Here is a 27,652-nt window from a genome sequence, read left to right on the forward strand (position 1 = left end):
AATGTTAACCAAAATTGTTTTGAGGTATTGGGACTCTAAGGGATTTATTTTCATGCTTTTCCAAAATTCTATAATCAATATATGAACATTGTAATCAGAGATCCTTCCCATGATAAATGTTATTTAAAAAATTATATTCATATCTCACTACTTCTACAGTGTCATTTCTTTGCTCAAAGGCAATAATACTTACTATCCATTACATTAGGTAGAAAGTTTCCATACTTCAAAGCAAGCCCCTTTGTCTAAAGCTTTAAAAAAAAAAGATTTTATTTTATTTACTCATGAGAGATACAGAGCGGGAGAGAGAGAGGCAGAGACACAGGCAGAGGGAGAAGCAGGCTCCATGCAGGGAGCCCGATGTGGGACTTGATCCCGGATCTCCAGGATCACGCCCTGGGCTGTAGGCGGCGCTAAACCTCTATGCCACCGGGGCTGCCCGGTCTAAAGCTTCTTGATTCTTGAATCCCAACCTCTGTCTTTCTAGGAGAATGACCCCAATTAGATTGGTCTTTTCCGGAGGCTTCCCTTCCCATCCCCCATTAGCTCTGTAGTTGGTGAAGGGACAGAGCAGGGCCTCCTGGTCACTCACTTCTCACCAATGCAGATGCATCAATCCTCCACTGGATAAGAATATGGATTTATTTATAAATATTTGGTATTTCTTTCTAGTTTTACCATGTGCGGATAATGGTATTCAATCTGTAGGCCTTTTGTTATTACAAAAAGTCATCATTACCATCCACAAACTGGCAAGTGGTAGTAATGTTTCCCCCATTTAGTAATGTAGTTTTATTATTTACATGCTGGTCTTAGTTGCTATTCTCTGCATCTCCTGCATCACATTCTTCACACTCAGGCTACAGTACTTCTTACCTAAATTCAAGTGATATATTTACATATATGTTTCTTCTGTTGTCAGTTCCTTGAGTGCAGGAAAAATAGGTAACTAAGTTTTATTGGCCCAGCACATAGCACATAGTAGTTACTCAATAAACATTTGTTGACTGAATTGCAGATTAGTGGAAATAGGTAAATCTGTATCTAAAATAAATACAAGTTGTTTGAGGAAAATACTGGAAGCAACTTCCACATGACTTATACCTGGAGTATAACACCAGCACCAAAAATGATTAAAATCTCCATGAATGAAATTGTTGAAGGTAAAAAATAAGTCCTATCTCCAGTTAGCTTTGCCAGATGCCTGAGAGATGCATAAAAGTTAACCTGAAAATGTAATATAAGTCTTACATGTCCTACTGATTTCTTGTATCAGAAGACTGTTCCTATCTAGAGATTTAGTGATAAAATGGGTGGGAGGAGGAGAAGGAAAAAATAATTTTCACTCATTGTGTAAATTCTCAGATGGCAATTCCAATTGTTACTTTTCCCCACTGTATTCTGAATTAAAGTTGCTATGTATCTGTGGAGACTGAAAGATCATACCATGATTCACAAAACATAACACTGTATGAATAAGTGATCTATATATGGCGAGCTATAATTTTTCTGCGGAACTTTGGAGAAGTTGTAACCACACGAGGAAAGTCTGATTGGTTAATGTAGCCAATCAAGCCACTGGTTGTGTTTCAGAATACCATAATCTTGAATACTCAGGCTTGGTTTTATATAATACATGGGTATAACTCCAACTGAGCCTGCATGCTCTAAGAGTTCCTTCATTTCATGTTGGCCTTAATTGCCATTTCTTTAGACTATTCACTTCTCTCTTTGAGCTCAATAGGCCATAACATTACATCATAACTGGGCAAAACGGAGACTCATCTTTCCATCCTAGGGACCATATAATGTAGACATTTAACTATTGTTGGATTTTGTCATCCATTTAAGCATGAACCTAGATTAAAGGGAGAATATGCAGGAAAAAAAGGGAATCATTCTTCATCTATGGGATAATGAACAAAAGTGTCCTTTGGGACCAAATGAAGAAGTACAAGAGGAAAGCCATTCCAAACTAGTTTTTATTTACATTGTAAAAGTATGGCAAACATTATTAAAATAGAATTGGTAAGAAATCAACCAGAGAAATAAAAATCAGGAAATAAAAAAGGTACAGTTTTAAATGGAATACCACCAGAACTCTAAAGTTAGGGGAAGTCAGTCCCCCCACTTTATATCATGTTCTCTTGGGCTTTTACAGTTAAAGACAATGTTTGGTGTGAATGAGAGCATGATGAAATCCATAGTTATCTGGATTTGAATAACAAGGAACCATTTTTAATAGGGCCATTCTGTATCAGGGATATGATGTGAAACAAATGGACGCTGGCAATGAGGAGGCTCCCATTGGACGTGTAACTGTTAGCAAGTCAGATTCACTTTAGCACTGAGAATTTGAATTCTTTGTCCCACTGTATGACACAGCCTGAAGACCTGGTCGGGCAAGGAGAGGGTAAGGGCAGGGGCAGAGGCCAATGGACTCGTTTCCACAAGGGAACTCCAGTTTTAAGAATAAATTATGCCTGCTTTATGGGAACATACAATCCTCTGGACATTGCAGACATTAAATAGCAAATATTAGTAGTGACATCTCTGTCCTTTAGTGGAGAGTTTTTCCACATAAACAAAATTTAAAAAATACTTTATGCATTAATGAGGCAAATAATCAAGAAATATGAATCTTATGTTTATTATGCTGAAATCTATTTGGATTACTGTCCGGAAAGACATAGCTGCATCAAAATCTAAATTCTAATACTCTTTAAAGAGATACAATTAGATTATCTTTAAGTATACATAGAAACAAGAAGAGGGCTCATTTTATCAAGCAGAGGTCCTTCACTGATTCACTTGGACTTAGCATATTACCAGTAATTTTAACACACTTGAAAACAGTTTTCTTAATAGGATAAATACTATCCTTTGCATTCCTCTTCAGAACCTTTATTGACTTAGTAAACTACTTTTCATTTCATGTATGGAGGAAAGGCCAAATTTACTAGGCCATTTGACTTACCAAAAATTAAAACACACACCCACACAGCACATAAACATTAAGCTTTTCTGGGTTTTTATTCTTTTTTTAAAAGATTTTATTTATTTATTTGAGGGGGGAGGGGAGAGAGTGAGAGAAAGCATGAGGGGAATGGGGAGGGGCAGAGGGAGAGGGAGAAGCAGATTCCCCGCTGAGCAGGGAGCCCCATATGGTTCTCTATCCCAGGACTCTGGGATCATGACCTGAGCTGAAGGCAGATGCTTAACTGACTGAGCCACCCAGGTGCCCCAAGCATTTCTAGTTTTTTGATGAACATGTAAAATAAATCACCAATTCTCTGAAAAAGAATGTAAATATATTACAGTATTTCATTAAAGAGCAGTAAAAGTAAATGGATTGACTGACTACATTTCATTAGATAATTAGTCAATCTAATATATTTTGAATTAAAAGGAAACTTAGGAAGAGGTATTAGATTTAAATAAATGCTTCAGGGGCACCTGGGTGGCTCAGTTGGTTAAATAGCCAACTCTCGATTTTAGCTCAGGTCATGATTTCAGGGTCCTGGGATCGAGCCCCAGGTCAGACTCCCTACTCACTGGCTTAAGTATTCTCTCTCCCTCTTCCTCTGTCCCTCCTCCCACTCTCTCTCTCTCTCAAATAAATAAATCTTTAAAACAAAACAAAACAAAATGCTTTAAACACAAAATGTCTTCCTGTAAACAAGCAGTAAGCAGGAGGCCTTCCATGTATGGCATTAAAAGGGTTAAGTGTGCCACTAAATGTCTTCTCCCATTTCCTCTCAACTGGAGAATGTTATAATTTTTTGGGTTTATGAATTGGCCAGGCCAGTCAGCATCCTGAACACAACTGACTCTATCTAGCTCTGTCCCTTACCTGCTGAGAAGAGACAATTCCCCTCACACTTGGAACCCTGAAGCCCTTTAAGCTGTCTGCTCCGTAACCGCAGCAGCTGGACCCTACACAATTCTTCATCTCCTGCCACTGGGCCTCACTAAATAAAAACTATGGTGCCTTGTTAGCCAACAACTGAGCGTGAAATCACTACATTGCAATCCCCTACTCTCTGAGTCAGTCAGTCCCCCCCTCCCCCCCATTATAGATCTGGATGCATCAGGTCAATAAAGAGAGGGGGAGAAAATGGAGCGGAATAAAATGAATGTATCAGGGGAACTGAAACACACCCACACGGCATACTGAATTCCATACAGTGAAATCAGTTAGTGCATTCGTATAAAGCAGTTTAGAGCTGGCTAACAAAACCGAGATATGTGCTATTTAATGTCATCATCATGCTTTGAACTTGCCCAGGACACAGAATGGGGAACAGTACGGAGACAGACACACGGCGAAGAGACCAGCTTTTGTCAGGTCTAAAACTGCTAACAGATTAGAGCGTGTCTGACAAGGCACTGAGATTGTAACATATGTTCTTTTTAAGGAGTATTAACATTTCATGCATTAGTTACATCCTAGCTGAGAGAGCTGGAACTACTAAAAACCCCAAGATGTCATTTGTAGTAATCAGAAGTCCTCTTCACTCAGGATCCCGCGTGGGCATCTGCTGGGGGATGCAGGACGCAAGGAAGGTGGCATGAGGGGAGGACAGCCAGAAAAGACGCAATGCAAAGAAACAGGCTGTAACACATGCTGGAGGTGGTGTGAACTTCTTTCTTGAAGAAGCTCCCAAGGGGGAAGGGCATGAGCAGAAGAGGGCTTCGGAAGAGGGAGGGGATATTTTGAAATAAAGCTCTTTTTAGCATTTCTTCCCACCTACATAACATCCCCTGTCCAGTACTCCTTCCGCAGTTGCAGGGCTATTCCTTCTGTATCCTGTAATGGTCCTTTCACTTATATTTCTTGAGATGGTTCTTTTTCAGGAGGACAAAGCTGTTTTATGGTGGAAATCAAAGTATTGAATAAATATTACAATTGAGCTAGGACCACCAGTCCATCTAGAACACTCAAAAATCATTAGGCCTCTAATATAAGGCCCAGGCTCCCTAATTGTAAATTTTTACATACAGTGTGTCATGTTTTTAAAGAAAATTTCAATAACTTTCGCTGTTAGTCTTCAGGCCCCTTACATACAGCAGCTATATCTTGTCTCCACAATGCCTGGCAAACAGTAGAGACTGAATGAACATTTTTTGACTTGTACTGATACAAAGGGAATGGAAAACATAAAATAATACCTTTAAGCACGGAGTCCTGCCGGCAGCATTGTTTACACATCCCTCCTCCATGGTCCTACTGCACTCCTGGGTAGACCTGACCACAGTCCTCATTACTCAGGCGAGACTCAGAGATTGCTGTTTGTCTTCCCCAGAAGACTGTGGTATCCCTAAGGGTGGGCACTAAGACTTCCCTGACTTTGTAGCCTAAACATCCAGAAGAGGGTGGTACTTAGGGGACGCTCCACTTTTCTACCCTAGGGCACCACAGCTAATTATTACCTGACCAACTTCATACCCACCAAAGGAGTTGCCATCTATCTTATTAAAAGGAGCTGGAAATGGAGAACTCCTATATCAGTAAAATGTGCACATCATTTTCTGATTTGCAAATTTTCACTTAAAATGAATTCTTATTTGTATCCAGTGGCTTAATTTTATTATTCATATGTTATTCAGTCTCCAGAGATAGTTACCGATCATGTGTGTATACATATACTGTACACGTGGATGGGTAGGTATAGAAAAAGACATAGATATAAAAACTTTAAACCTCGGTCCTTTCCCACTTAAAAAATTTTTTTTTAATTTATTTACCTGAGAGAGAAAGAGAAAGAGAACATGAGTTGGGGTGGGGGGAGGGGAAGAGGGAGAAGAAGCAGACTTCCTGCTGAGCAAGGAGCCTGACTCCTTCCTGAGACCTTGGGAGTGCAACCTGAGCCAAAGGCAGATGCTTAACCAACTAAGCCACCCAGGTGCCCCCCCCACCCCCCTGTTTTCACATCTTGACTGATTTCCTGATGCTGATTTTAATGTTAAACATGCTCATTTTAAGGTTAGACATAATTCTAAACATAAATTAGAAGAATAAAAGCTGTAAAGTGTTATCATACTAAAAAAGAAATAATTTTACATACAGTGTTGTATGTATGTTGGTTGTTATCTTGGATTATTTATAGACCCATCCAGATTTTTATGGGGGAAAAAGAGCTGGGTTTAGATCCTGAGACACATAGTCCTACTTCATATATAACAAATTAGTAATATCTATGATATAGTGGAAGATATTTACAATATATGCAAACATAATCTGTTAGGGGAAAAGCAACATGATATATACACATATCTATATCTCTATCTCTATCTATATCTATATCTATAGAGGGTGGCATGACTCTCCAATCATTTTGAGTGATCTGAGAAGGTAAATAAGTAGGGCACACAATATATTTAAATTTTAAAAACTCTTTGAAAAGGTCCCACATCAAAGATAGTTTGTAAAAATGGAGTTAACATGGGATTGGGCAAAGTGTTTTCTCATGGAGAGGAGTTGATTTAAGATGGGAAATAATGAGTAGAACCAACATTTTTCATCAGGAAAGTGTTACAAGTAACTAACAGCATTAGCTATATTTTCTTTTTAATATTAAAAATTATCTTGGAGAGAGAGAGAGTGAGCACACTCAAAGAAAGATAGATCTGTATATCCATCTGCCTCTTTCATGTGATAAAACCATGGGAAGACTGTGTGTGTGTGTGTGTGTGTGTGTGTGAGAGAGAGAGAGAGAGAGAGAGAGAGAGAGAGAGAGAAGAAAGAGACAAGAGGAGAGAGGAGCTGCTGAGCGGAGTACAGGAGGCCTGAAAGGTGATAAGCAGATGATGCTCTCACTTTTGTACTAAACTGGTGTATCTGTCTCACCTAAAACGGACAAGTTTGATTACTATGTTCTATGAGATATCTGATTAGAAAAGTCCAGTGAAACTGGGAGAATAACATATTCTAAGTATTATTTTTAAAAATGTAGAGGGGAAAAAAAAACCTCATTGGTGTGTGTGTGTGTGTTATCAAAGAAAAATGGAGGGTAGAAAAGAGGATAGAAAAATTGTTCAGCAAGGAAAAAACAGAAGTTGAGAGGAGCGACTGGAAAAATTTATAAAATTATAAAGGACGCAAGTGTGGGTATCCATTATGCTCATTTTCTGAACAGTAAAGCCAGGTAAACCCTTTTGAAGTTTAAAAGGCTCTTTTAGGGCACAGGATAGGAAGGGCTTAGGTTTATTCAACAGGTGGCTCTTCAAGAGAAAGTATCCAGGGAAAAATTAAAATAGCTTAAGAAGTTTGGGACACATGGGAGGCTAGATTCTTAACAGGTTAATAAAGGAAATGAGGAGCTTCTAGTAGCATCCCCAGCTTTTGAATTCCTCTCCCCTTCCTCCCACAGACAGAGGCAGGGTGGCAGGCCTGGTGAGCCCCTGATTCCATTCTCTCGATTAATGGCAGAAAATTGAGCATGGACTATGAATGTTGTATTAGTATTGCTGTTGTCAACCCTAGCCACTAATGACCCAATTTGGGGGGGAAAGGAAGCAGAGGGGAGAAGGTTCCAGTTAAACAACAGTACTGTCTGAAGATGTAAAAGATCTTTTCTGAGGTAATTAAAAAAATTTTTTTGGCGACTTTAAAGACCGGCTTTCTTATGTGCAGTGCGGCGTAGAACAGCTTGTAGGCTGCAGATCAATAAATTCCAGTTAACTTTCAAGTCATGTCGGCATGCAGCCCTGACTGGTTTATTAATTTAAATTTCAGCCTTCTAAAAAGGTATGTCTAAAGAAGTAAGGCACTACGCGGGTTGTACTGAGACTGCTCCATCAGAACAGGTCTTTGCATAGATTGGTTATCCACATCAATAGGAAATCTTAAACCACGAAGAGAAGAGGTCACCCCTCCTTGGGTCTCATTCAGTTTGTGTCTTTCTTAGGAAAACCCTGAAAACGATTTCTTTGTTTTTAAGAGTACTTGATCTCTGAACAGCAAATACCTCTGGCTTTCCTCACGTGCACTTCAGCAACCTAGATAAGAAAGAATAAAAAAGGTGGAAACGGAAAGGAGAGAAACACAATTTCAAGGTTTCAGGAAGGTCTGCTATAGTCTCCCTTCTTTCTCTCTTCCTGCCACTATGTCCCTGGAACCCACTGAATTGGAAGGATAGAGCCTGGAAATGAAAAGTGAGGAACAGCTTATGCTTTTCCCTCAATCATCTCTCTCTAGCATGCTTTCTTACCTTTGATTCTTTACTTTGTTTGCTTTTGCTATACATTTTTAAAAAGCCCTCAAATATCTGTCAGTGGATGATACCTTTGGACTTGCTCCAGGCATCAGGACATTCTGCTCCAAAATGACTAGTATTTTAAGAAGTACAGACTAATTTTACTATTTGACTATGCCAAAGATCACTATGAGAGCACAGCTGTGGTTCAAATGGTGCCTCCTCAAACTAAATGGCCCCTGGATGATCTGTGTTCAACTTCTCCCTTAAGGTGACATAAAAAGAACAGGCTGCTTGAATCCATGAAAACTGGTCAGAGACAAAAACTGCACAGGAATCCTACTGCACCTACGAGGCTTTTATTCTGATAGAAATATTTATGAAATGGTAATACTATCTGAACTTGGCCCGTAATAATAGTATCTTAAGGATATGTTTGAAAAAACAAGTGCTTATGTGGAACTCTCAGATGTTTTCAAAAAGACCAATCGGGCCTTCATGAAATTTATATAGAATGTTATCATTTTACTAATAACTATGATATGTATTTTAAGAGCCAACTGGAACAATATGGAACTTAGGCCAAATTTTTGTGTTGAGAATTTTAGATTAAAGACAGATTTATACTTTTTATTTCTGACTGCATTCAGTTTTAATCAGGGTTCCTGGAGCTTCTCACTAACAGTGAAATTGTATTTAAATAGGGCCTTTAGGGCTTTCCGAGTTACAGATTAATTAACTCAATTTGGACAGGGTTTCGGGGGCAACCATAGCTTCTGCATCTCTAATTTTATCTCCAGAGGTAGTCAAAGTTCCTCTAGACACCAGCAACTAAATAATTGCATAGGCTTAGACAGATTATGATTGAAACATCTAAAGTAAAGCAGGCTTGTCAGAAGTCAGGCTATGACCAGGGTTGAACAATGAGACGAGGCGCTACTAGTTTACATTTCTAGCACTGAGCCGAACAGGGCTAGGAATGCAGCTGCACCATTTAGTGGGGGGTGGGGGAAGCAAACAAACAGCTTGTGTCTCAGTTTCCCCCTCTGCAGAATGAGGATGAGAACACCTAAGTCAAAAGGCAGCTGTGAGGACTAAGAGAGTGCTCAACATTAGTGCCTGGTACACAGTGAGCACAGGGTAAGTGAGATGTTGTCACGATTATTCTTATAAACCTGATTACTGTGTTTTCTTGTGCATAGCAGAATTCTCTAGAAATTAAAGGCAAAGAGAAAAAGGTTAAGGAAAAGAGTAGCACATGCTTGTTCAGACATTACAGTGAATGGTCTTTGGTCAGATTTTCTTTCCTGCTCTTTGCCAGGCACATGCACATACCCACTCTTGTATTGTGCTGTCCAGGTCATTATACTTCTTGTCAACTTCAAACACACCCTGGACTTTTTAGCCTTTCTGTGCCTTTAAATCCCCCTCTCTGGGAGCTTGCCCCAGACTATATATATCCCACCTTGTCTTCAAGCCTTAGCTACTGCTTTCTTTTCCATGAGACATTCCCTGACTCTGTGAGGACTGTCTCTGTTTTCTTTGCACTGTATTTACACTTATATAATTATAGTTTTTACATCTTACCTTGAGCTAGTAGTCATCTGTATCTTCTGTCATTTAATGCACTTACTTGACAGGAAGGGACCATTATTATAGACCGAATAGTTTATGTTCCTCAAAATTCATATGTTGGGGCCCTATAACTTCCAATGTGATGGTACTTGGGGCTGGGGCCTTTGGGAGGTAATTAGGTTGAGATGAATTCATGAGGGTGGGCTCCAATGATGGGATTAATATTCTTAGAGAGGAAGAGAGACCAGAGCTGTCCCTCTGCCTTTCTCTGCTATGTGAGGACATTGTGCAAGAGTGGCCACATATAAGCTAGGAAGAGAGCTTTACCAGGAACCAAATATGCCAGTACCCTGCTCTTGGACTTTCTAGCTTCTAAAACAGTGAGAAATAAATGCCTATTGTTTAAACCTACTCAGTCTATAGTATTTTGTTACAGTAGCCTGAATTGACTAATACAACTGTGTCATCAGATAGTTCACAGGTCTATATGTGATTTGTTGGCATTTAATAAATGTTTGCCAATTGTCTTCTGGTTCCCATTCACCTGGGCCACTTATTTCCATGAATATCTTTCTTCCTCAGAAACTCATTATTTTCTTTCCAGTTTCCTGCCAGTCCCTTGGCGACTACTTGCAAATATTTCACTTTGTGTACAACACTATACTAGATGTTGTGGAATAGATCAACTTTACCTCAAGAAGCTTTATGGTCCCCTTGGAAGTGGAAGGTCAACACATCTGACTAATTAATTACCAAATGGAAAAGATTCGAAGACAGGCCCAATAAAGGCCAAGGAGGTAACCTATGGGAGGGAAGTGTGCTACATTAATTTATATAAAGAAATACACTCTCATCGATTTTTATCTTCAACAAAAAGCTCCTTGGCTATTTCTACATTTGTCATTTAGGACAGAGATGTGGCTATAAGTGATGTTTCACTTGTCTTTTGCCTCTATCATAAGATAAACCACTGCAAAAGGTGAAGGTAAGAGACACCTGCTTCCTAACCTCAGTGGCAGGAGGACAGGCCAGAGTGGCAGGGATTGTGGGAAACTTCAGAGCACAGTCTCTAAAGAAAACAGTATTCAACCCTAGCTGATCACTGCAGTTAGAGAATGCTCAGAATGGCTCAATCTTCCTTTTCTTTTCAAAGAGATGCAGAAAAATGTGGATTTAAAATTTTTTAAAAATATATTTAATTTATTTATTTGACAGAGAGAGAACATAAGTAAGGGCAGTGGGAGTGGGAAAAGCAGGTTCCTCGCTGAGCAGGGAGCCCACTGTGGGGTTTAATCCCAAGACCCTGGGATCATGACCTGAGTCCAAGGCAGATGCTTAACTGAGCCACCCAGGCACCCCGAAAAATGTGGATTTTTATGTAGAATCTATGTAGTTGTAAATCCTGGCTCTTATTCTAAAGATTTAAAAACATTGTTTCAGGCAAAAGAATGTGTGTGGCCAGTGTCTGCTAAAGGCTTCCAGGTTACAGGCTCCACAGTGTTTTGGAAAATCGGAGCAAGACACTTGCAGTATGGCACTCTGCGTGGAGAAGAGGTCCTAGATCAGTTGGTGAGTGAGACGCATCTACGACTTATTTCTGCCTTTTCTCTGGCCTCCCCCTTTCTCTGTCGTCTGTGCCGACTGTTCTCCATAGTTCAGTATCACTGGTCTCATTTTTGAAGCTTTATGTTGACTTCATCAGAGGGCTATCATGCTGGAGACACCCGAATCGTTGGTTCTGCTTTTAATTGCTCACTCCCTATTGACACACCAACCTAAACTAAAGCACACTTCTCCTGGGCATGGCCACACAGCCTCATTGCCCCCACCAACTGGTTACCCCTTCAGAGTTCCTGCAGGCCACCAGGGGACGTACCTACTGGCCAATGCTCTGGTCTCACAATGTGGGAGGCAATTTTAGTTCTTCTCTTATTTAACTCCTCCCACTCCTACCACATGATTACATCATATTAATGATTCCTTTGGAATGATTTTCAAAAACCTCCTATTGAAGGCCATGAAACTGAAGTAATCTTTCTTAAAGACTGCTTCCACTTTATTATGCTCTTTGCTTCACTCAAGTAAATTCTTGCCATCTCCTGCGCACAACAGGTTTGGTTCTACTTTTGTCCTTTTTTACTGATGACAAAGAATAGTCTCTTGAATGTCTCACCAATCCCCTTTCTTCATTTTCTTTAAAACTCATGCCAAACTGAACTCCAATTTGTTCTTTCTTCTGTCATGATCATGTCTGATATTTTTTAAGGATTTTATGTATTTCACTGAGAGATTAAGAGAGAAAGAGAGACAGAGAGAGTACAAGCAAGGGGGAAAAAGGCTGAGGGAGAGGGAGAAGCAGATTCCCCGCTGAGCAGGAAGTCTGATGGGGGGGGGGGCCGGGGCTCCATTCCAGGACCCTGAGATCTTGACCTGAACCAAAGGCAGATGCTTAACCATCTGAGCCACCCAGTTGTCCCTGATTATATATGATTTGTACCAAGAAATATGTTACATTGTAAAGATTTCTAGTTTTTTTTTTTTTTTTTTTTTAAGATTTCTAGTTTTTTAAAAAAAGATTTATTATTTGAAAGAGAGAGAGAGAGCAGGGTGGGGGAGGGGGAAGGAGACAGACTGTCTGCTCAGCGGAGAACCCTATGTGGGGAGCCCTATGCAGGGCTTGATCCCAGGACCCTGAGATCATGACCTGAGCTGAAATCAAGAGTTGGACACTTAACCATCTGAGCCACCCAGGTCCCCTGATTCTAGCTTTTTAAGCATTTTGTTTTAGGAAAATGGAAAAACAAACAAAAATAATTATCATAAAAGAGTTCAAGTAAATATATCTTGTTTATCACAGACTTCATGGAATTTGAGATTCATAATAGCTACCAAACACTTACTACAAACCAAGCAAGCCACTGTGCTAAATACTTCATCATCCCATTTAACCTCAACATGCTAAGATAGGCATCTTTTCCCATCCTAATTGACAGATGGGAAAAATTGAAGCTTAGGAGGTGAAGATCTAGCCCAGGTCATGGAGCTGATAAGTAGTGTAGTGAAGTCTCAAGGCCCAAGCTCCTGGGCCAAACCAAAGACCCTAAAACCCTACTCTACACAGCTTCCATGAGTTTAGAGAGCTGCCTGTACAGGGTGAAAGCTACTGCTAACAGGCTGATATTAATGCAATGAATGACTAACAAAATGTCCACTAAGATAAGGCCCAAAGAAAGTAAAAGTAAGCCCATAACTGTTTCACATTTTTTTTGCAAAAAACCTCAACATTCAATCCCAGCTTTCAGGACACAGTTTGTCACCTAGGTCCCCTCACTGAGGTCAAAGGTAGAAAAAGTGACTGCTAAACCTATTCTAACTTTCCAAAGGAAGTCAAATAAAATTCACTTTTAAGGAATGTCCGCTCATTTTCTTATTAATTAAAGAGACTGCTTCTCCCCTCAATCCTCAGTTCTCCAAGACCTTATTCAGGCATGTGGGGTGCCTGGCTCCTTCTTGTTCACATCACCAGTGCTCACATCTGCCTTTCGTCCCTCCCTCATGAATCAGACAGGAAAAGTGCAAGGAGAAGGACTCGTTGCTTTCCCCTTTTCTAATTGTAAGGCTGTTTAAAGTCTGTTCAGATTTAGTGTTGTCCTAGTTATATGCTAAGTCTCAGAGTTTTCTATGGAATTAGTAGGGAAACTGCATTTCAACTTCAGAAAAAAAAAAAAAAACACAAAAAAACCAAATGAGGGTTGGATAATTTCCCAAGCCCTTCCTAGAGCAGAAAAGCAAAAATAATGCCTGGTCCTGGCAGCTATTGTACTTACCTCTAAAAATCCCAAAAAGGGACCTGGGAAATCATTTATTCAAACTTTGGGCCACTGCATCCTTTGTTTAAAAGATATCTTAGGTGGAAACATAATGAATACAGCAGATTAAAGTGAAGCTACTTTGATGGGGACAGTGATGGACTTGGAGTCCTGCCCAATGTCATCCCCCTCCCTCTGCCTTCTAAAAGAAATCTCGAAGGGGAACTGAGGAGCAGCCACTGGGTTTCAAACTTGTTTTGGTCACAACTCACTGTAAAAGCACATTTTATTAAGTGACTCAGTACAGGTGCACGTGAGCACACAAAACCACACACATAGCTGAGACAAAACTTCTATGAAACAATGCTCTTACTACACGTGTCTATCTGACACTCTCCTTTCTCATCTCGTCTTTTCCATTTAAGAAACACTATTTCCAGTCCACTAGATTACGATCACTGCACATTAAAGGAATTCAAAAATACTGCATTCAATGGTAATCCTAAAAATAATTCTATAGATGAGAAAATTTTGCTCATGCCTGCATTTCCTTGTCTTTAAGGAACAGATGAGGAAAAAGTTCAGTGAGAAGCGGTCAGCAGAGGCACTGCCATTTGGAAGTAGGGCTAATTCACTTGATCTAAGAAGGGCAGATTCCCTTGGTAGGGAGTTGGGAATGCTGACCTACAGTAAAGTCTGGTCTTTCTTCACATGGTATATCATGGGCCAAGTCCACAAAGGTTTCTGCCACATGGACCAGAAAAAAGCAGGGAAAATCAGAATATAGGAAAAAAAAAAAAAAAAAAAAAGGAGAAGAGACATGTCCGTGTTTGAGTCTCTGATTCTAGTTTATGCCCAAGGCTCAGTTTTATTTTTGTCCTTGATTCCATAAAACATCCTTTATCTTGTAATCTCTCATTTTATTAAAAAAAGGAAAAGGAGAGCAAAAGTCACGACGAAAGTTTGAAAATAAGTTGTCATTAATATACATAAAATCTACTCATGCTACGAAATTATCACCAACATAAGAAAAAGCCACCACTACCTTTAAAGAACAACACGGAAAATATTTATGGTGAATTTGAAGAAAGTGAAAGAGAATGCAAATGCGTATTTGCAGAAAGAATTCCCAATGTCTACTCCTTTTCTACCCTTAGGATTGTCGACTCCCGATGCCAATCCAGTGGCAGCCACAGAATTTAAAGGTTTTACTGAACTTTCTACACTCATTTAAAAGACCCATCTTAAATACCATTTATTTAAATGTGTGTCCCTTTACAGTTTTCATTTTAGCAAGAGGCTGTAAGAAATACACCTTTGGAAAAAAAAAAAAAAAAAGCTAGCCATGGTAAACGTATAACAAGGAGGGCTTCAGACATATGTACTTCCACACCAAATCACAAAATGGGCTTTTATAAATTTCTTTCTACAAAAATAAATAAGAGAAAGTAATAAAAAAAGATAAAGCCTTCATACAGAATTGCAGCAATTATATCCCCACAGCTACACTATAACCCAAAACTTTGCAAAGGCTTTGATTATTGAACCATGGCTGAAGTGAATAATTTGCTTTTCACTAAGAAAACAAGCACATTCATTCTCACCACAATGGAGAGAGGCAGTTTTAATTAAACCTTATCAAAAGATGAATAAAGAATAAACTCAATACCCATTCCACAGGACTCTATTTTCATCTGTTTAGTTTAAGCTTGCCATGTTCGTGCAATAATTATCCACTGTCCAAGGAATGCTGGCGTTGTGTTAATGTTGGTAAAGATTTAATTAGCTCAATTATCTGGAGAGTATTGAAGTGAGGCTCAGCACAGTACAAATTTCTTCAGGCTTTATACATACCTCTGATCAAAATACATGAAACTGAAATCTAAGTGAACAAAAGACTCTCACTTCTACAATTCCACTATTGAAACAGTTCCATACTTCATAATTTTATTACTCCAACTGGAAAAAATAAAAAGAACCCTCAATATAAGTCTTTAGAAGTAGAACTCGTAAACGAAGGCTTATCTTGGTATGTGTGAGTGTGTGTAGGCACAGTGCATACAGCTAACTTCCTAATCTGTAAATATGTTCTTAGAAAGTTAATTAAATTTGTCTTTTAGATAAGTATTAGTACCAAAGTCCAGTCCTTTAAAAATTTTTTATCTTTTTACTGTAGCCTACATATATTACGTTTTTCCCAGAAAATGAAGCATTTAAAAAGCATTGAAAGCACAGTAACACAGACAACTGTTTCAATCTGTCAGACACCAGGGACAGACAGTAGGGTTCATTTCAGAAAACAGATTGGCCCCCAGCGGCCTGACCTTCCTGGTGGGAAAGAGAACACAGTGCTGTGCTTGACAAGCTCAGCAACAAAGAGGTATATTCAGGTCCCCCCAATTCAGACACGCTTCTCACAGGGAAAAATGCAAAGCAGGAGAAAGAAATGCACCACTTCTAGCAAAGCAGTTTCCTTAGTTCAGAGACCAGGATCTCAACAATAACAAAAAATAATGTATTTCGGAAAGTAGCAAGCACCATTTTCTCTACTCATTTATAACTTCAGAAAGCTCTAATCTGGCTTTTGCCAATGTCTTAGCTTCTAACCTCACCTGTGATCCAAACTCACTGGTATTACAACATCAGTGGAAACCTGAAAATATGATTATCCTGATAAAAGATTTCTTAATTACTTTACCAATGAAGAGGGCATAACTTTTCTCTCAGAAGCTGGTTCATGCAAATTTCAAAGTAAGCTTTTTTTCTTTTCCCCACGTTACAGGTTTTGCCTTTAAGCTTTTATTTTAAAACTCAGACGGACATTTCCTTGTCTTTTAGCCCCTCAGACAAACAGATTTTTCATTGTTTATTTTTAATTTGGAATTTGTATAGGGTCTTCTATGTAGGTCTCCAAAGGAGCCAAAAATCCAGGAAAAGTATCAACTGCAATAAAAAAATTTGATAAAGTATATTTTTAGTAAAAGAAGTCTTAAGCTAAATTAGTTGTGATGACTACATACTTTTTTCCTAACTTCTAAGGTCAAGTTTTATTGTATATGCTGCTTAATCAGCTATACCCCATGTTTAGTTTGCATTTTTTGAATTTTATATATATGTCCCACATTTTCTGAAGCATTAAACTTCACGTGAAAGATAAATTTAAAAGGCACTCACACTTGCTCATATTATCCTTATAAACAAGTACATTGTAATTTTTTTAACATGCAGATTCTGTGTTTTAGTACACGCTTTCCTAAACTGTAAGGATTATGGGCACTTAGGTTCAAACCAACCAGTACAGTTGAAACAACTCCTGATTTCTGACCCATAAATATCATGATGATTTATTACAGAAGCAGGTATTGCAGATACATGCTCCTCACTATAAATGTGTGGGCTACTAGAAAAACTTATGTTGAAGAACAGACCATCGCATATTACATAGTCCACCATAATTTATAAAGGTTTAACAATTGGACACACATCACAATCATAAGCACCCATTGCCAGATAAAAGGTAAGGTTGGCCAGGTGGTGAGAACACTTTCTGTTTAGTGGTCCAAATAATTTGCCTCAACTTTAGACTTAAACACTTCAATCTCAGAAAATTCTGTGAAGAAATAGGGCAAAAGTGATCCAAGGTAATAAAAAATTGTGTTTTTTATCTGCCACATTTTTTGAGCCGTCTTTTTTTTTGGGGGGGGGTATGTTAAGGACTTCTTTGAGCTGGCAAAGACAAGACACAAGTATGGGTTAGTTTTACCTTGTTTTCTAGCCTGCAAATACTTTTATGGAATGACTCACTCAGTGTGGCTCGAAAAGACATCCTTGGAACTTCAGAGTATTTTGTGCAAGAACAAAGGGTGCTTGGGTTCAGTTTGCAACAAGAGTCATTTTTACCACACCAATTCCCTTCTTTTGTGCTGGCAAAGAGGGATACTTTGAGCCTTTTGGGTTTAGAAGATCTTCAAACAGACAATAGTGTGCAAACAACCCTCAAGAACATAACTTTACTAGAACAACCTCAAGGCTGAGACCAAGGCTTTGAGAAAGGCCCCTTCAGATTTCCTTCTGCTCTCCACCCCCAACAAAGCCTGCCTGACAATACTGAAATCTCCTTCTTTCTTTGGATTAAACCCCCTTTGCAGGAAAAGTATGCAAATGCCATCCCTGGCTCCCTTGTCTGAGGCTACTCTCACCCAGCTATCTTTTCTCCCTCTGGCTTCCCCAGCAGACCATCACCTGCCTGACATGGAGACCCAGCTTACAATTCAAAGTCCTTCACAGATCTGACAGTCGCTCCCTGGGCCTGCCACGGCCTCTAAAAGGGGCTCATTTAGTCGTAATTAACTATTCCCTGCATCTTTCCTAAGGTATGGTAATTGTGCTAAAAGCCAACAAGTGAGGCATTCATTCTACTTCTCATTTAAATCTTTCCCCCCCTCAGCCGTCTCCCACCCTCTGCCTTCTTTCCACCTCACATGGCTGCCCCCCACACACACATACACTTTTCTTTTTTTCACTCCTCCCAGGGAATATTTCAAGTCAGGAGATGGAATGAAGGTAGAAATTAGAAACTATAGGAAAACAGTTTAAAAAGCAGTGCTTACTGAATGGTGAAGTACTGCATGGGAAGTCAAAAAGAAAGTGAAAAAGAATTAAAAATGAAACAAACTGTTTCACTGACACAAATATATAAATATGTATAAATATAAATACATATGTTTGTGGAGACACACGATACAAAAGTTCTACAAATGCATTTTTCTTCACCTATATAGTTTCTTCTCAAAATATATGTTCACCCTGCTTGAGAGATAAAAGGTACAAATAAAAGGTAATTATTTTGTCTCACCAGCTTTTCTTCTTTATCCTTAAGCTGTAGATAAGACAGATATAAGGTCAAGAAACTTGAATTTGACCTCTGCAAACATATTAGGTCCTCGCAAGTGGGCAGTGGACCAATGAAGACTGTATTATGTTCTTGCAGGCAGACCAACACTATCATGATTAGGAGAAGTCGTAGCAATGAGGTGAGGTGATAAATTATTTACTTTGGGGCAGCCCGGGTGGCTCAGTGGTTTAGCGCTGCCTTCAGCCCAGGGCGTGATCCTGGGGACCCGGGATCGAGTCCCACGTTGGGCTCCCTGCATGAAGCCTGCTTCTCCCTCTGCCTGTGTCTCTGCCTCTCATGAATAAATAAATAAAATCTTTTTTAAAAAATTATTTACTTCAAAGACTTCCCATTAGCCATGAGCTGTTGAACTAAATGGACTGAACTGGAAAACAGTCATGGCTTCCTTGCAATCTTTCAGGCTTTCAACACACAGAACAATGTTATGCAATTAGTCTCAGCATTAGGAAGGAGACAATGTTCCACTAAAAAAGACTCAAAAACAGTTATCTGGACCTTAATCATCTGGACACTGCTGTTACTAGTGTTAATTTACCAGCATTTCTTAGGAGTAACAGAGAATACTTTAAATTCTGAAATGCTCTATGGTTATACATGAGTTGATTTGGATTGGTATTTGACTCATCATATGCTACTATGTATAGAGGAAAGTCTGGTAATGAGAGAACGTCAAAGAGCACGGACCCATTCAAGATGGCTCTGAGGTTGGAATTATAGTGAGAACCTACCATGGCTATAAAACTGTAAATTAACTTTCTTAGTTATGCAATAAAATTTGTAAAATAATTTTTCTCTGCTAAAACAGAAATTTAATGTACCTGTTGTTTTTCCTTACACATAAATTTTATACACATATGCAGAACATTCTACTTTTTTCACATTATCCCATATATTTCTGCATGTTCATTACTTTTATGACTAGTTTTCAAGGCTGTATAATATTCCATCTAGTTTCATATACGTTAATCTACTCAGTAATTTCTTATAAAAATTTTTAAGGGGTCCATTCTAAATAATTTATGTTTAATCTGTCTTACAGTAGTTGTTTTAACATTTTTTCTCTGTCATTGTCATCATGACCAAAAATGTTATTGATTTACTAAATCTTAGGTGATTTCAAGTAACTGGTTAGACTTTAAGATCTTCAAATATTTGGATTTAGGCAAAAAGTGGTAGGGAAACAACAGTTTACTCTTACAGGAACTCAAGTTCATGAGTATCAATTTGAATTTATTCACGAAAATAACTTTTGCACACCTACTGAGTGCTAATCGCATTACAAATAATACCATGAAGATACTAAATTCTTAACATTTCTTTAACTTTCAAAAATTGTTTTAATTTTTAATTGAAGTACAGTTGATAGTCAATATTAGATTAGTTTCAGATGTACAATACAGCAATTTCATATATATACATATATACATGTATATGTACATATATGTGTGTGTACATATATATATTATGAAATGCTCACCATGATAAGTATAATTACCATCTGTCACCATACAAAATTATCACAATACTAAAAAAAAAAACAAGAAAACAACAACAACAACAAAAACTCTTAAATTTTTATCCCTGGAAAGCCAGTTATCTCACTTTTTAGTTTTTGCATTTTCCCCAAATTTCATATTGAAATTCTACATAGTCACAAAATTTAAATTAAGGGATTCATCATTCATTTCATAAAAAGATATATAAACAGAGAAGGCATACTTTTTCAACTAAAATAATTCACATATAACGTTCCAAATAACATGTTACATACATGTTGAAAAATTTATACTAAAGGGACCATACCTATAATAGATTCACAAAATTTTAGGGCTGAAGGATGAATAGGTTTTCAGTCAAAAAGAAAGGTAAACATTGGTATAGTTTCTAATATTCTAATATTATGTTAGGTATAACTGCAATTGGAATTTTATACATTTTCTTTACTTATTTTTCAGACATGATTTACCATGATAAGAAGTTCAAAGAAAAGAAAAAAAAATACTACATCTTCTTTCAAGTCATTATACGATCCCTGAAGGATCTTCCTGGCTTTAAGATGTTTTGATTCTTCTGTGTCTGACCAGGAAGTCATATGCATTTCCCCATGGGCAATCACATTAAAATCCAAACTCTTGGGATGCCTGCGTGGGCTCAGTGGTTGAGCATCGGCCTTTGGCTCAGGTCACAATCCTGGGGTCCTGGGATTGAGTCCCGCATCAGGCTCCCTGCAGAGCCTACTTTTCCCTCTGCCTATATCTCTGCCTCTCTCTCGGTGTCTCCCACAAATAAATAAAATCTTAAAAAAAAAAAATCCAAACTCTTTAGCGCATCATTCCAGACCCTTTACAATCCAGCTTCAAATCCTAATTTTAGTTCTGTTCCTTGTCACTCCTATCCACGCTCTTTAGCTTTACCAGCCCATTTCCTGTGATGCTTCACTTTGTGACATGACTTTGCTCTTAGCATTTTCTCTGTGAGAAAACATACTTCTCCTTCATGCCCATGGAAAATATCATTCTTCCTTTGGTTCACAATCTCTTCCTTTGTGAGACCTTTCCAAGCCCCTCTAGCGGAATTAATTTTGACCTCATCTGTCCCCCCACATAGCTTCATGCAACCTTCTACCATAGCCTTTATTATCCTGAAATGTAAATGTTCATATCTGTATTTCCAAATTGTGAGGGTCTTGAAGCTAGAAACTAGAATAGCACCTATATCATGGCTACTCAAAAAAGTATTTGCTAAAAGAACAAGATATTATGGTATGGTGGGTTAGCTGGATATTCACTAATTCAGTCAACATCAGTGGTTCAATGGTTGAGTATCTGCCTTTGGCTTAGGTAGTGATCCCAAGATCCGGAGATCATATTCTGCATCAGGCTCCCTGTAGGGAGCCTGCTTCTCCCTCTGCCTGTGTCTCTGTCTTTCTCTGTGTATCTCTCATGAATAAATAAATAAAATCTTAAAAAAAAATGTGAAACAAGGATAAAATGTAAACAAATTTCTGTATGCTGAGATTTAGAGGCTAGAGGGGAAGACAGACAAATCACAGGAGACTTCAGGACAGAGGGGCTGAAACTTTGGCTCTATTCCCAACACGTGTAAAACAGCTATACATTTGTTCATGTTCATGAAATACATTTCACACTCTGTCAGACCACGTTGCTAAAGTCTACCATTGACTGTGAGGCAGGGGATGGAACATCTCTGAATTCCTAACTCACACACTGTCCTCTCTCCACTTCTACCCATTTTCATTCTGAAGGTCTGAGCCGAGAGTAATTCTCCCCTCCCTCTCCTTATTCCAACATCAGGCAGTCCTGTCCTCAGTTCAGGAGCTCATTCTGAATACCACAGTGCTCAAGGGCAGCATGACCAGTGATAAGGCTTGTGCGCATCGTGTACCTCTTGATATGACGTGAGGAGAGCACTTCATTTGGGTAGTATGCTTCCTTGAAATCCATCACCATGAAACAACATCATTAGAGATATTCTAAAAAATTCCTGAATAGTACTCTACAAAGTATCAAGATCATGAAAAACAAGAGAATATTGAGAAAATATCACAGACTAGATGAGAGTAAGGAGACAAGATGATTAAATGCAATGTACTACTCTGGATATAAGCTCCTGGAACAGAAGGATAGAGAAGTATGAAAACAGGTGAACTACAAATACACTTGTAGTTAAATTACTAGCATGGTATCTACATTAATTTCTTAAGTTGATAAATGTACCATGGTTATAAAGGTTAATATTAGAAGTTGAAGTGAAGGGCATGGCTTTCTACACTGGCTTTACAATTCTCCTGTATATTTAAAAGTATTTCAAAATAAAGAGTTAAAAAAAAAAAAAAACACAACCCTAATCTTACCACTACTCATGCTGAGTAGTTACTTTCAATTCTGAACCTCCAAATGCACCTGGATTTCTACAAATTACCCCATAGCAGTGGGCAGGGAAAGACCTGAGTTCATTCTCCTGAAGGAAGTTGAGTTTACACTGAGTTGGCTCTCCATGCTGTCCTGGCAGTCCTCATATACACAAGCTATGTGAAATGGCCTGATGCTTTAGTGTCATCTAGTCAGAGACTCTCCCTGCAAGGTCAAAACTAATGTGTATAAAAAGGGGAGAGTTACAGCCCAAAAAACTAATATATAGAAAAATTCTTTTAAGAATTGGCCTATTAGGGGCAGCTGGGTGGCTCAGTGGGTTAAGCATCTGCCTTCAGCCCAGGTCATGATCTCAGCATCCTGGAAATGAGCCCCCGAGTCCAGTGGGAATTTCTGCTCGGCGAGGAGTCTGTTTCCTCCTTCTCCCTCTGCCCCTCTGTCCTGCTTATGCACTCTCTCTCTCAAATAAGTAATCTTTTTTTAAAAAATTGACCTACTAATCATCAAGGGCATAGTAAATGGCACTCTATTATAATTTTTAGATGGCATCTGTGTGAACATAAGAATGACTGGTCTCCATTGTAAATTGAAAAACTGAGACATTCAATTAGATGGTTAGAACTGGGATAACTTTATAAAGAAAAAAGACTGCACTGAATAGCAATTTATTCAAAGAGGGAAAAATATTACCAGCATAATTAACATGTTAGAGTTAATGAATGGCACTGCTGATACAGAGTAGTGGCTCTCACATTTTTTGTTTTTGTTGTTGTTGTTGTTGTTGTACATTTTTTGGTATTTAAGGACATTTCATACTCTTAAAAATTATAGAGGACTCCCGAGCAGTGCCTGGGTGCCTCAATTGGCTAAGCGTCTGACTCTTGATTTTGGCCCAGGTCAGGATCTCAGGGTCCTGAGACAGAGCCTTGAATCAGGCTCCACACTCAGCTGGGAGGCTGTTTCTCTCCCTCTGCCTCTCCCCCCACTTGTGTATGTGCATACACTCTCTCTCTAGAATAAGTAAATAAGTCTAAAAAAATTATAGAGGACCCCCGAGGATCTTTTGTATATATGGACTATAGCCATTGATATTTACTATATTTGAAACTAAAATTGATCATTTAAAACATAAATTTATTAGTTCATTAAAAAACCCATTATGTTAACACTAAATATTATTTTAATAAAAATAAATATATTCTCCAAACAGAATGGGGGGTGGCACTGCTTTACAATTATGCAAGTCCTTTTTTAAATGCCTAGCTGAATATAAAACAGCTGGATTCTCATATCTGCTTCTGTATTTAATCTGTCCTATGATAAACTGTTTTGGTTGAAGCAGCTGAAGAAAATGTGGCCTCTCACAGATACATGGTTGGAAAAGAAAAAAGTATTTTAATAGACCTTTCGTGGATATGTATTCTTTTATATTACAACAAAACTCAACAAGTGGTAATTTCTTTTTTTTAAAAAAGATTTTATTTATTTACTTGAGAGAGAGAGTGAGCCAGAGCATGAGTTGGGGGGAGAAGGAGAGGGAGGGGGAGAAGCAGAGTCCTCACTGAGCAGGGAGCCCGATAAGGGCTCAATTCCCTGAGATCATGACCTGAGCTGAAAGCAGGTGCTTAACCGACTGAGCTACCCAGGTGCTCCAAAAGTGGTAATTTCTCAAGGGTCAGTTGCACTGGGAAATCTGAAATGGTATCAATGAATTCTTTGTATTCTTTATTTTAATATCTATTGGTTTATTTCATATTTCCAGTGAATATTTTATCCATGCAGTGATTTTCTAAAATCATTCATTGGTCATTTGGAAAATATGATTCAGTGTGTTACAGGTTTTTCAAACATTGACACATTTCACTATATAATGTCAAAAAAATCACATTGGCTTATATCACCACCCATCTCACTTGAGAATTGTTTGGCAAACCATCAGGCTCACAGGGGCAAACAGGTTTATGATAGTTTCCCAAGATTCTAAATTTTCTATTGAAAGCTTTAATTTTATCATTGACAGCAAATGCTATCACTTGTTTTCCTGGAGTGACAGCCTCACTTTTTTTGTTCATTTTTGAGAAAATATCTGCCAGGAAGAAAATAGCTAGCAAACTTTGCAACTCAAAACACCTGCACCAGACTTTTTCCTTGAGACAACCCAGTGATTTGGTATATGGAGATGGCTTATACAAACTTCCCAGTGAGTCACACAGAATATTTAGCCATTTACTCAAAGGGAGAGGTTTAAGAAAATTAGTAATTTTTAGTTCTTCATGAAGGACATTATTCAATGAAATGGCCTTTAAAAAAATACCACTGGGGCAGCCCCAGTGGCTCAGCGGTTTAGCGCCGCCTTCAGCCCCCTGTGGGATCCTGAAGATGGGGGATCGAGTCCCATGTTAGGCTCCCTGCATGGAGTCTGCTTCTCCCTCTGCCTGTGTCTCTGCCTCTCTCTCTCTCTCTCTCTCTCTGTCTCTCATGAATAGATAAATAAAATCTTTAAAAACAAAAAATAAAAAATAAAAATAAAAAAACACTGTTGTGTAGTGAGGTAAAACAAAACAAAACAAAACGCCAAAACAACAACAAAAATACCCCAAAACAAAAAACCCTCCACAAAAAAACAAAAACAAAAAATCCCACACCAAAAACTAGTGCCTAAGAATACAGTCCGGTGCCACTGCCTGGATTCATACTGAGGAACCAGGAGTCCTACTTATTGTTTTTGCACCACTACTAAAGATGTAAACATAGTGCAACAGGAAAAGGACATCTTAGTTTTATTATGAAAACAATTTTGATGCCTATGGAGCCTCTGGGGATCCCCAGGGTACACACACCACACATTGAGATCTGCTAATACAGAGGCTAGTTATAGGGATGCCACCATTTCTTTTCCTTGGAACCAAGAGATCTTATCTGAGGGGAACCCACAAATCTGAAAGTGAAACTTTTACCAAAAAGGTCAATCAATAAAGCTATGAAAATATTCAACAAAGGGAATGATTAATGTAAGAATGTCAATATGTATATCAAATACTATTTTAGTTAATAGATTGAGAATAATACGAGAGTAGAGATTCTTTTTTTTTTTTTTTTGAGATTTTATTCATTTATTCATGAGAGGCACAGAGAGAGGGGCAGAGACATAGTCAGAGGGAGAGGCAGGCTCCCTGCAGGGACTCTGGGATCATGACCTGAGCCAAAGGCAGATGCTCAAACACTGAGCCAGCCAGGCATCCCAAGAGTGGAGATTCTACCCAGACTGTGGAAGGCCAAGTAGAGGGCAGGGAATAGAGAAAAGGATGGCAGATAAGACCAGGCACACATGCAAACACCACCATTCATCTCTGGGTCTACATGGCCAGACATCTATAGCTTGCCCATCCTGAGAGGCTTAAGGGCATCTTAGTTAGAAAGCTAGTCCAAACCCTGGGAAATCCATTTGTGGGTGACCAGACTTAATTCTCTGTAAAAAAAAAAAAAAATTTTTTTTGACAATGCTTTCTCTCAGAATAGTTGATTTATTCATTTTTCTAATACATCTATCAGTTATTAACAAATTGAGTTACTGTGGCAGAATAAAAAAAACTTAACTTTAGATGAACCATTTCAAATAGTATTTCATATATTTTTTTCAAAGGCCAGCTTCTGGACCACACAATAAAACTCCCAAATGAGGGGATGAGTGGATTCACACTGATGTTTAAAGTTTTAGATTTGACAAAACTAATGCAGTATATCTTGACAGCTATATTCAGTAGCTTAATGCTAAGCCTTTTATGCTGAATACAGAACAGAATGAATTTTCCACTAGTGTTTTGACTAGGAGGTTTTAAGATTCCTAGTCACTTAAGATGGCAGTCTGAGGCTGCTTGATAAAACAAGCATTGGCTATTTCATAACTATCTCATAAAAGGTTTCAATATTTAAGGGAAAAGAGAAACTCAAGGCAAAGACATTCTGAAAATATATGTTTTAACCAAAATCTGAATGCTATGTAAACATCCTTTTGTAAACACCCAGAAAGACTTGCAGCTGTGGCATCTGTGACTTAAAATAACAAGATGAAGATCTCCAAGTAAAAGATAAATGATATCATAAAAGTTTCTTATCAAAAGAAAATACATTTTCTGATGGAATTTATGTAGGGAAAGGCTTTACAGTGAAGCCCATTTAATCCATTGTAGAATACTGAAACCTTTAAATTTGGAGTTCAGTTTGAATACATGCGAGGCAATATTCTTTTCTGTTTTGCCACTGGATTCTCTTTTTTACAAACTGCAGATTAATTTTCCCTGTAAGGACATACCTTTTTGGTTTAGTTTTGTCTGTAACTATGGCTACTGTAAGTTGTTGACTTTCTGGCAAAATATCAAATTCCAGATGAACTGACAACTAGGCAGTAATGAAATTGGAGAGATTCCCCTTTAAAAAAATTAAAATTTTAACATTATACCAAAATATGATAGTCGTATTCTAAAATATACATACATACTTTCACATGGATTAGATCTACATCTCCCAAAGGGCAAATGCTCTCTTCTATAAATGAGATTGCAGGAGAATCGAGAACCCCGGTTTGATTTGTGCAGCCTAGCTAACCACTGAAGATAAACACCAGCCCTGTTATAATTCAGTATGCAACTGAGCTAGTCTTCCATGCCAGCAGAGGAAAAAAAAAAAAAAGTCTTTTCTGAAGTTGCCCATCTCTATCCGTTTCTGTCGAATTGCCACAATTGCCCAGATAAAACATTTGAGAGTATGTCAGCTTTAATTAATGTAACATGACCTGATCATTTCCACAGTTAAGAATAAAGAAGTTTGCATTCTTCAAATCCAAAGCTCAACCTGGAGATTATGCTAAGTTGCTTCATTCATAGTCCATACTCCTCTGCTCATGTCAGAAGGACAGCATTTGTCCCCTCTAGTGATAAACAAATTATACATGAAATCAATTCCACTTCACAATCATTTTCCCTATTGGGTATTATCTTTCCTTCTCTGCTCCCTCCAGTTAAGCCCACATCCTGTAACTTGCTAATGAGCTGGGGGCTTTCTGTTCCAGGTGGCACCCCCTGCCTCGAAGTCATGACATTTCCCATTTCGAATGCTGCTGGCATTTTTCGACAGCTCCTGCTAACTAGCCTTTTTGACCTGCACTAAGAGGGACTCATCTGATCGAATCCTCTAACCTGCCAATCATTCCAGCAAATGATCTTCACAGTCACTCCCAAGGCAGGAATGGAAAAAAAAAAAAAA

General features: G+C 38.5%; 1 protein-coding gene across 9 annotated transcripts in view; it reads right to left on the bottom strand.

Moving 5' to 3' along the window:
• The window catches only part of CDK14 (cyclin dependent kinase 14), a 721,193-nt gene that overhangs the window by 48,367 nt on the left and 645,174 nt on the right, over positions 1-27,652 (bottom strand). Inside the window, exon 15 of one of the 9 annotated variants that reach the window (XM_072784247.1) lies at positions 1,965-4,867. The exons of 6 other annotated variants lie outside the window; for them this stretch is intronic. The gene's annotated coding sequence lies outside the window, so the exon portion shown is untranslated. Of the gene's footprint in view, positions 1-1,964; positions 4,868-7,692; positions 8,002-18,883; positions 25,860-27,652 lie in introns of those variants that run through there. 2 more of the 9 variants (XM_072784246.1, XM_072784248.1) reach the window with 2 other exon arrangements.

Source organism: Canis lupus, chromosome 18 (assembly GCF_048164855.1).
Source record: "Canis lupus baileyi chromosome 18, mCanLup2.hap1, whole genome shotgun sequence".
NCBI lineage: Eukaryota > Metazoa > Chordata > Mammalia > Carnivora > Canidae > Canis > Canis lupus.